The sequence below is a fragment of the Tamandua tetradactyla genome, chromosome 20 (genome assembly GCF_023851605.1).
Source record: "Tamandua tetradactyla isolate mTamTet1 chromosome 20, mTamTet1.pri, whole genome shotgun sequence".
Lineage (NCBI taxonomy): Eukaryota > Metazoa > Chordata > Mammalia > Pilosa > Myrmecophagidae > Tamandua > Tamandua tetradactyla.
Genome location: NC_135346.1, coordinates 22,374,002 through 22,382,757, shown reverse-complemented (window position 1 = coordinate 22,382,757; position 8,756 = coordinate 22,374,002).

Genomic DNA, 8,756 nt, shown 5'->3' with positions numbered 1-8,756 from the left:
ACTATGGACACAATCTTAAGGAGCAGATGCCTCAGAGTCTAAATTTCAGTGGTAACACATTAAGATATCAAAATGTCCAGGTTATGACAAAGGTTACAAAGCATACAAAGAAACAGGAAGCAATGGCCCAGACAAAAGAAAATTTAAAGCATTAGAAACCACCACTGAGGAGGGTCAAACTTGGTACATTCCAGACAAAGACTTTTTAAAAAAATGGTCCTAAATATCTTTACAAAGCTAAAAAAAACAACAAAGGAAATGAAAAAAAAAATTATAGATAACACAAAGAGACTACCAACACAGAGATGGAAATTTTGAAAAGGAACCAAACAGAGCAGAAGACCATAGTAACAGAACTGAAAAATTCTCAAGAGGGGTTCAGCAGCACACTGGAGCTGGCAGAAGAAAGAATAAATGAACTTGAAGATAAGACAATTTACATCATCCAGCTTGATGGGTAGAAAGAAGAAAGAATAAAGTAAAGTGAACAAAGCCTAAGGAACCTGTGGGACACCATCGAGCATACCAGTATATGCATTATGGGAGTCTCAGGATGAGAAAAAATAGAAAAAAGGAGCAAAAAGACTATTTTAAAAAAAACGGCTAAAATCTTACCAATTAAAAGAAAAACACAAATATACACATCCAAGATGCTCAATAAACTCCAAACAGGATAAACCCAAATAGACTTACACTGTGACATACTATATAAAACCACATGAACTATAATTAAGCTATCAAATGCTATAAAGAGAGAATTACTAAAGCTGCAAGAGAGAAGCAATGACTCATATACAAGGGTGCCTCAATAAGATTAAGTGCCAATTTCTCACTGGAAACCATGGAGGCAAGAAGGCATGGGATGACATACTTAAAGTGCAGAAAGCAAAAAGTTGCCCACCAAGAATTCTGTATCTGGCAAAACTTCAAAAATGAAGGAGAGATTAAGACATTCCCAGATAAACAAAAGCCGAGGTAGTTTGTCACCCCTAGGCCAGCCCTACAAAATATGCTAAAGAGAGTTCTGCAGGTTGAAAGGAAAGGACAATAGACAATAGATCGAAGACACATGAAGAAAACAAGATCTCTAGAGGGTAAGGATAATGGCAGGGGTAAATACTGTTGCCAATGCTATTGTATTTTTGGTTTGTGACTCCACTTTTTACATCCCACAGATCTAAAAGGCAAACGCATAAAAGGTACTGAGAAATCAGTGATTGGAACTTATTACATATAAACATGTAATCTGTAACATGAACTACATAAAGGTGGGGGGACAGAAGGGTATAGGAACGTAGTTTGTATATGCTATTGAAGTTAAAGCAAATGAGATTGTTATGGATTTAGGATGCTAAATTTAAGCCCTATGGAAACCACAAAGAAAATATTGGGGAATATACAATCTCATAGAGACAGAAATTTGAGTACAGGTTGCCAGGAGCAGGGGGCAGGAGGAACAGGAAGGAATGCATAATGGGTTTAGGGTTTCAGTTTGGGGAGATGGGAAAGTTTTAGTAATGGAAGGTGGTGAGAGTTCCACATTACTGTGAGTATGGTGAATCCACTGAATGGTATGTTTGGGAGTGATTGAGATGGGAAAGTTTATAATTATATATATATTACCACAATGAAAAAAAAGGAAAAGAAAGAGCAATTAAAATATTAACAACAATTAAGGGTAATATATGATCCTGGACAGGATCTAATAAAGGAGAAGGCTCAAAAAGACATTATTGGGATATATGAAAGACTTGGAATATAGACTGTAAGCTTTATATCAATGTTAAATTTCTTGAATTTGATAACTGTACTTCAGGTAGATAAGGAAGTGAGCATCCTTGTTCTTAGATTATGTCCACAGCGATATTAAATGTTCAAGAAGCATGATGCACATAACCTACATTCAAATGTTCACAAAATGTATTGATAAATGGACAGATGGATACACAAAAGCATGAAATGGCAAATGTGGCAAAATGTTAAAATTGGTAGATCTGGATATCTTGGGGAGTAGAGGTATGTTGAGTTCTCTGTATGGGATATGTTTTATTTCTGTAACTGTCCTGTACACTTGAAAGTATTTCAAAATAAAAAGTTAACATTTTTAAAAGGAAAAAACATGTAATTTAAACAAATTACTTGATTAAAAAAATACTACAACATTTACACATTTGTCAAAATAAGTTTCCTTCTAAATTTCCTTTTTGTGAACTTTTACATCCATCCTTTGAAGCAGAGCTTAGGGGGTGGCCTTACTTTGCAGAAATCTTGTGCATATATTTAGCCTTCCTATTGGATAATCCTGGCTCCTATAAACTTTTGGGTTTGGGGCTCTGGCCATGATTTGAGGGTGGATGGCTGGTGGGGTGTGGCGAGCCTGGGGAAATAAATGGCAGAACTCTACAAGAAAAGAGTTTGGAGGGCAAATGTGGCCACAGTCAAATGAGAGCTGGACTACACTCAAAGGGATGGAGGGAGCAATCTTCAGATGCCCTAAAGAATTAGGATCTTCCATCCAAGGTTTAGGTAACACTAATGTTTTAATGTAGAACAGGAGCCAGCAAACGTCAGCCTGTGAGCTGGTTACCTTTACTGAAAATAAAGTTTTCTTGGAATGCAGCCAAACTAGCTTATTTACATATTGTCTCTGGCTGCTTTTGCCCTACCAAGGCAGAGTTGAATAGTTTCAACATAAAACATGTGGCTGGCAAGCCTGAAATATTTACTAATTCCACTTTATAGAAAAAAGTCACACTTTGGATTGCAAGAAACAGAGGCCCACCCAAGATAATTCAAACAAAGGATGTTTGTGATCAGAACATTACAGGGAAGGTCTCGGATCACAAGGACATGAGCCACAGAGAAATCAGGCCTTGGGAATCCTAACACTAGAACTATGGGACTTCCTGTGGGATTTCTGCTTTTCTCTGTTTCTTCTCTGGTCTCTCTCCACTGTCTGTTTTCCTCAACTTGCCTTGCCTTCCCTCACTTTGCACCTGGCTTCTCAGGCCACCCTGGCCCTTTCTACATCACGGCAATTCTCAAACAGCCTTTTAGCCTCCATTTCTATTGCTAACAGCCCCAGCTTCTCCCCAATTCCAAACTCCCAGGGGGGGAGTCTGATTGGTCCAGACCATCTTTCCAAGCCTCACGTGTCTTGAGGATTGCTGGCTAGCCTGTGGCTACCCGCCTAGCCGCAGTGAGGAGCCCACCCCTTATCAGTGGCCACAGGGCATTGTCACATGGGGCAGAATGTTCTGACTTCTCAGCAGGGGCAGTAGGAATGGAGGCCTCCCTTAAAAGCCTTCCCTTAGAAGAGGATGAGGTAGGGCAGTGCCAGAACTTAGCTAATTCAACCTGGTCTTTTCTTAAAGTCAAAGAAGATTTCCCTAGCCCTCTGAGTCACAGTGTTGACCGAAAAGCCAAAATGTGAATCAGCAACTTGCCCTCTGTGAGTGAGGAATAGAACCTACCTGATGTTTGCAGATGGCTGTCAGGGTAGCAGAAATCCAACCCATCTGAGGAAAAGCCCAGTCAGATGAGCTGTGGCAATGGGTGGGATTTCAGAACTTAGAGCCATGTCCTCTCTGGGCTGGCAGGAAAAGGGGCAGAAAGAAATCTAGCCTGGCAAAATCTGTCCTGCTTCTGCAACAAGCAAACGAAGTGACAATGAGTGTGTGACTTTTCTTCTTCCTGTATTATACCTGGCATCAATTTCTGTTCTAGTTTGCTAGCTGCCAGAATGCAACACACCAGAGACAGATTGGCTTTCAATAAAAGGGGATTTATTTAGTTAACATATAGTTCTTCACAGGAAAGGCAGCTAACTTTCAACTGAGGTTCTTTCTTACATGGGAAGGCACAGGGTGATCTCTGCTGGCCTTCTCTCCAGGCCTCTGGGTTCCAACAACTTTCCCCAGGGCAATTCCTTTCTGCATCTCCAAAGGCCTGGGCTGAGCTGTGCCGAGATGAGGTATGCTGAGCTGCCTGGGCTGCGCCATATTGAGCTCTCTCATTTAAGCACCAGCCAATTAAATCAAACATCATTCACTGCAGCAGGCACTGCCTCCTACCCGAATGCAGATGTAATGAACAGCAGATGACGTTCACATGCCATTGGCTCATGTCCACAGCAACAGAACTAGGCACCTTCACCTGGCCAAGTTGACATCTGAATCTACCACTTGTTTCCATTTGGTCCAATGATTAGGTTGAACAATTACCAGTGGTTCTCAAACTGTACCCTGCATAAAAATCACCGGGAGGGCCTGTTAAAACAGAGATCACTGGGTCCCGTCCCCAGTTGATTCAGTGGAACTGAGAAGATGGTTCAAGAGTTGATACGTCCACACTCTCAGGTGCCACTGCTCACGATGATCATGTCCACACTTTGAGAAATGCTGGTCTCAGTCATCACCAAGACCAGTCCTAACATGCTGTGAGTCGAGTCTACTCCTAGGGTTAGGTCCAAGGAGGTTCCTGGCTAGTGGGGAGCTTGGACTGAGGGCTAAGGAAACCTCTCGGACTAGGAGCCCTTTTCTAAGCCTCATGCTGACCAGACTAGAGCTCTTCCCTCCACCTTTTCTGCCTCTCTCACCCCCACAAGGACCATTTCACCAGATTCTTGGGCTCCAGATACATTCAGCTGCCTTCCCAGCCTCCTGGAAAATGTTGACTTTCTATTTCTTGCTTGGCCAAATTTTGCGGGTAGCGTGGCTCCCCGACACGTAGGCCACACAATCGGCTCTCTCAACCCACTTCCTCAGAGGTCCTTCCATGGCACTCTGCTGTCCATGATAAACAGCTCTACGCTGGGCAGCCGCAACCCCCGGGAAAGCCAGCCTACTGTGGGTCTGGAAAGTTCCCCATAGGCAGATAGATGGCAGCGGCTTCTCTGCCCGGGCCGAAGCCAAGCCACAAGCTGGGAGGACAAGGTCCAGCCCAGGCCTCCTGCTGGCACCGCAAATTGCCCCTCCAGGGACCCGCAAGGTCCGGGGGAGCCAGAGGAGCTGCAAGTCTGAGTGACAGCTGAGCAGAGAGACACCTTCATCATCTTGTAAGTCACTAAGAGGTTTCTGAAACAGGTGGCTCAAGTTTCCTTGAAAACCCAGAATAATCCCCCATTTGAAGTGTGTGCGAATCTTGTTGTCACCACCTAGTATTAATGAGCAGGCACCACGGGAGGAAAAAGGGGTTTTCGGCTGCATTTTTGCACAGTGACTTGCCTGACAAGCTCAATAAAAGCTTAAACAAATATTTAAAAACACACAGAAAGTCAGGCTGGTTTAAATTAACTTCTCAAGCACTTCACCTACTGTAGGAAGAAATTATAATAAAATGTCAGAGCAAAAATAAACCGTGCATGGAAATAAAAATAAAACATAAAATGCCCTCTTACAACTAACTGCTCAGTACGGTTTAGTCCATAACAACATATCATTGTACATGAAGTTTTCATAGTCCTAAAGTGTATTTGGGCATCAGGAATATTGACTTTGAAAAATTCATATTTTACATGCTGGGAATCTGTCCTTTCCCAGAAGTCTTATGGATGTAAATCACTTACAAAAAGAACAAACAAAGAGACAAAAAACAAACAGACAAAAACTTCTTTCACTCTGAAACAATAATCCTTCCTGATAGAATATGCTGCTTGAGATATCCCCAATTCCACTTTTCTTAGGCATTCTCATCTTTAGCCTGTTTGGTCTCAACAAGCACCCCTCTCTTCACTTTTGGAGAAGAAGGAAAGAGTTTGGAGTTAAGATAAAACAGGTTTAACTCCCACCATCCTGAAGTCTCGCTCGGAGGTGGGGCTTGTGGAGGGGAGAGATGCTTTTTATCCCTGGGTCTGTGGGCTGCAGCTTGTTGCCTTCTTCAACCTTCTTGCTTCAAATGAGCCGGATATACCAAGAGATTAAAGGGGAGGGACGCTGGGGTTCTGTTTGTTCCAAGAAGGTAAGGGGAGGAGAGAAAAGGCAAAGATGGAAAGAAGGAAGGAGGGAAGAAGAGAAAGGGGGAAAGAAAGGAGTAAGGAGGGAGGGAGGGAGGAAGGAAGGAGGGAGAGGAAGGGAAAAGGGAGGCAGGAAGGCAGGCAGGCAGGCAAGTGAAGCCCTCCCTGCCCAGTAGTTCATCCTGTAAACGCTCTCTCACAGGCTCTCACAGGCTGGTCACTCCCATTGGGTTTGTTAAGCCAACCTGGTACGCCCTCACTTTCCAGCCAAAGAGAGCACGGGAGCCGAGACAGCCGCTGTGGGTCTGCATGCCCTCCTTCCCCTGCCAGATTTCTGTCACACCTCAAAGGTGATTTTCTGGGAAAGGGTTTTCCTGGCAGGGCCTGGGTGGAGCAGCCTGGTACAGCAGCCTCAGTATCTGGCTCCCAGCAAGACTTTCCAGGGGAGGGGGCAGCCAGTGCCAGCCTCAGAAACGCCAGCCTCCCCCTCCTCCAGGGTCCGCATCAGAGAGCAGAGCTAGGGGAACCTCGGGGGACCTGACCATCGAGGACAGCAACGGAGAGGAAACAAGCAGCCTTTGGCACGTTTTAACTACACGCACGTAAGTGGGTGTGTCCATAGGCAGACACATGTATGGATGCGTGTGCATCTTTCCTGGGGAGTTAATTATGAGCTTCCCCAAAGCCCGGGAGATGACTCACCAGCTGGCCGAGCTTGGGTGGCTGTGCCAGGGATATCAGGCCTGGCAGCCCCTCCAGAGCAGGCCAGAAGCTGCAGAGAACCACGCAGATGAAGTGTGGGGAGGGCCAGGTCCATGGGTGAACACAGACCCAAAAATGCAACTTACTTCTCTAATCTGTTCTTGCTAATGGTGCCAGAACCAAATACCAGCAGACCTGGAAAAAATGTTTCTGTTCATTTGCCCCGGCTCCGAGCAATCATTGTCTCAAAGTAGAAGGAAAAAGAAGAGGAGCAGCCCCTGGGGTTGTTGGGTCTGGTTCATGGGGCCCTTCTGCCCCCTTGGCTTCTGGGGAGGTGGAATGGTGGGGGTATCCGAACTCTCCCCCAACTCCCACCCCTCCCCCCAGACCTGAAACAGCCCCTACAGGTTTTCACAAACAAGCTTCAGAAGCGGAAGCTGGCCCTGGCTCCCCAGGGCAGAAATTGAGAGCTCAACACGAAACCACTTCCTTCGCCTGCTAACAATGCTCCGAGGAATTTCCACAAATCCCCTTAGCTGTCATGGCTTCCGCTCCTCAACTTGGGAAAAGACAGCCTGGGACATTCCGGCTTCACTCCAGCCTCTCTGCCACCTCCCCCCACTTTGATCTGTTGAGCCCCTAGATGGGGCTTAGAGAACAACATACATTTCCCTTCCCTCTTTTCTCTCCTGGAGATGAGAAATATCCAAGGCTGACAAAGCTGTGAGACAAGGATGTCTGGCCAGCACCAGAAATCACAAGTGTTGGAGAAGAAATGAGCTTAAAGGGGGGTTGGGAGGACCCTGGTAGGAGCGCCCAGCGTGAACAGTGTGAACTGTGGTATCAGACAGACCTGCGTCCACGCCATGGCCACCACCTCCCAGCTGTGTCAGGTTCTGAGGATTCTGTGATGCAGACTCATAAAGAGCTTAGCACGATGCAGGGAACATAGTAAGAGCTTGACAAATGAGAGGTGCTGCCGCCAGCCCCATGTTCCCTGAGGCGTCCCAGCCCTGTGGTAAGAGAAGCTCACTGCACCCCGCTCCGGGAGTGCTCCCCAGTCCCAAGTGCTCACAGACTGCAGTCACCATGTGGGGTCTGTTCAGGCCTTCTGGTTCACCTCACCAATGCCCATGCCAGCGGTGCTTCCCACAGGTGGTCCTGGAGCTGCCCACCTATTCAGGGTCCCAGGGTGCCAGCTTCTGCTCAGAGGACCTGCCCAGCTCTCAACCTCGCTCAGCCTCTGGGCCCCTAGAGCCGCTGTGCCAATGCCCGGAGCTGCCGTCTTTCTGATGGCGCTGGGCTAGCCTCAGTCCCCAACTTCCAAAGCATGTTGAGAGGAGTCACCGACCTTAGAGCCTGTTCCTCCATCTGGGAAATGTGGGAAGAGGGGACTGAATCGGTGTGCTGTAAGAGGGAACGTCATAGGTGCCTGGGAGGCTGGGAAGTATGGAAGCCGGAGCCAAGCGAGCCAGGCAGAGTAGGTGGGAGAGGTGGGTCTCTTACTCTTTCCGACCTCACCTCGTTGGGACTCCCACCTATTTTAGTGATTTATATATCGGGCTTTAAATACTTTTTTTTTTTTCGAAGTTCATTCGCTGAAAAACGTTTTTTTTGGAAACCACAGGAATGAAGGATTTCTGAAAGTATCCTCTCACCTGTGCTGACGAATTTGAACTCCTTGCCGTATGACGTCACAGGACTCGAGGGCCCTCCCACCATCAGGAGCAACTCTGGTTATCAACATTAGTGGTGCACTCACTACGTCTCATATGCTTTACATATGTAGTCCCTTCAAGCCTCTCAAAAAACCCCATGAGGAGGCAAAACAACAGAGACAGTAATAAGATCAGTGGTTGCCAGGAGTTCAGAGGGAGAGAGGGAAGAGTAAGCGGAGCCCAGGGTGTTTGTAAGGTAGTGAAACTACCACAGCATGGTTGTGGGTACATGGCACAATGCATGTGTCAAAACCCACAGAACTGTACAAGCCAGAGGGTGAGCGCTCATGTAAACCATGGGCTTCAGTTAATACTAAATGAATGAGTACTGGTTCATCTGCTGTAACAAATGTACTACAGAAGTTCAGGGTGAAAAGAAGAGA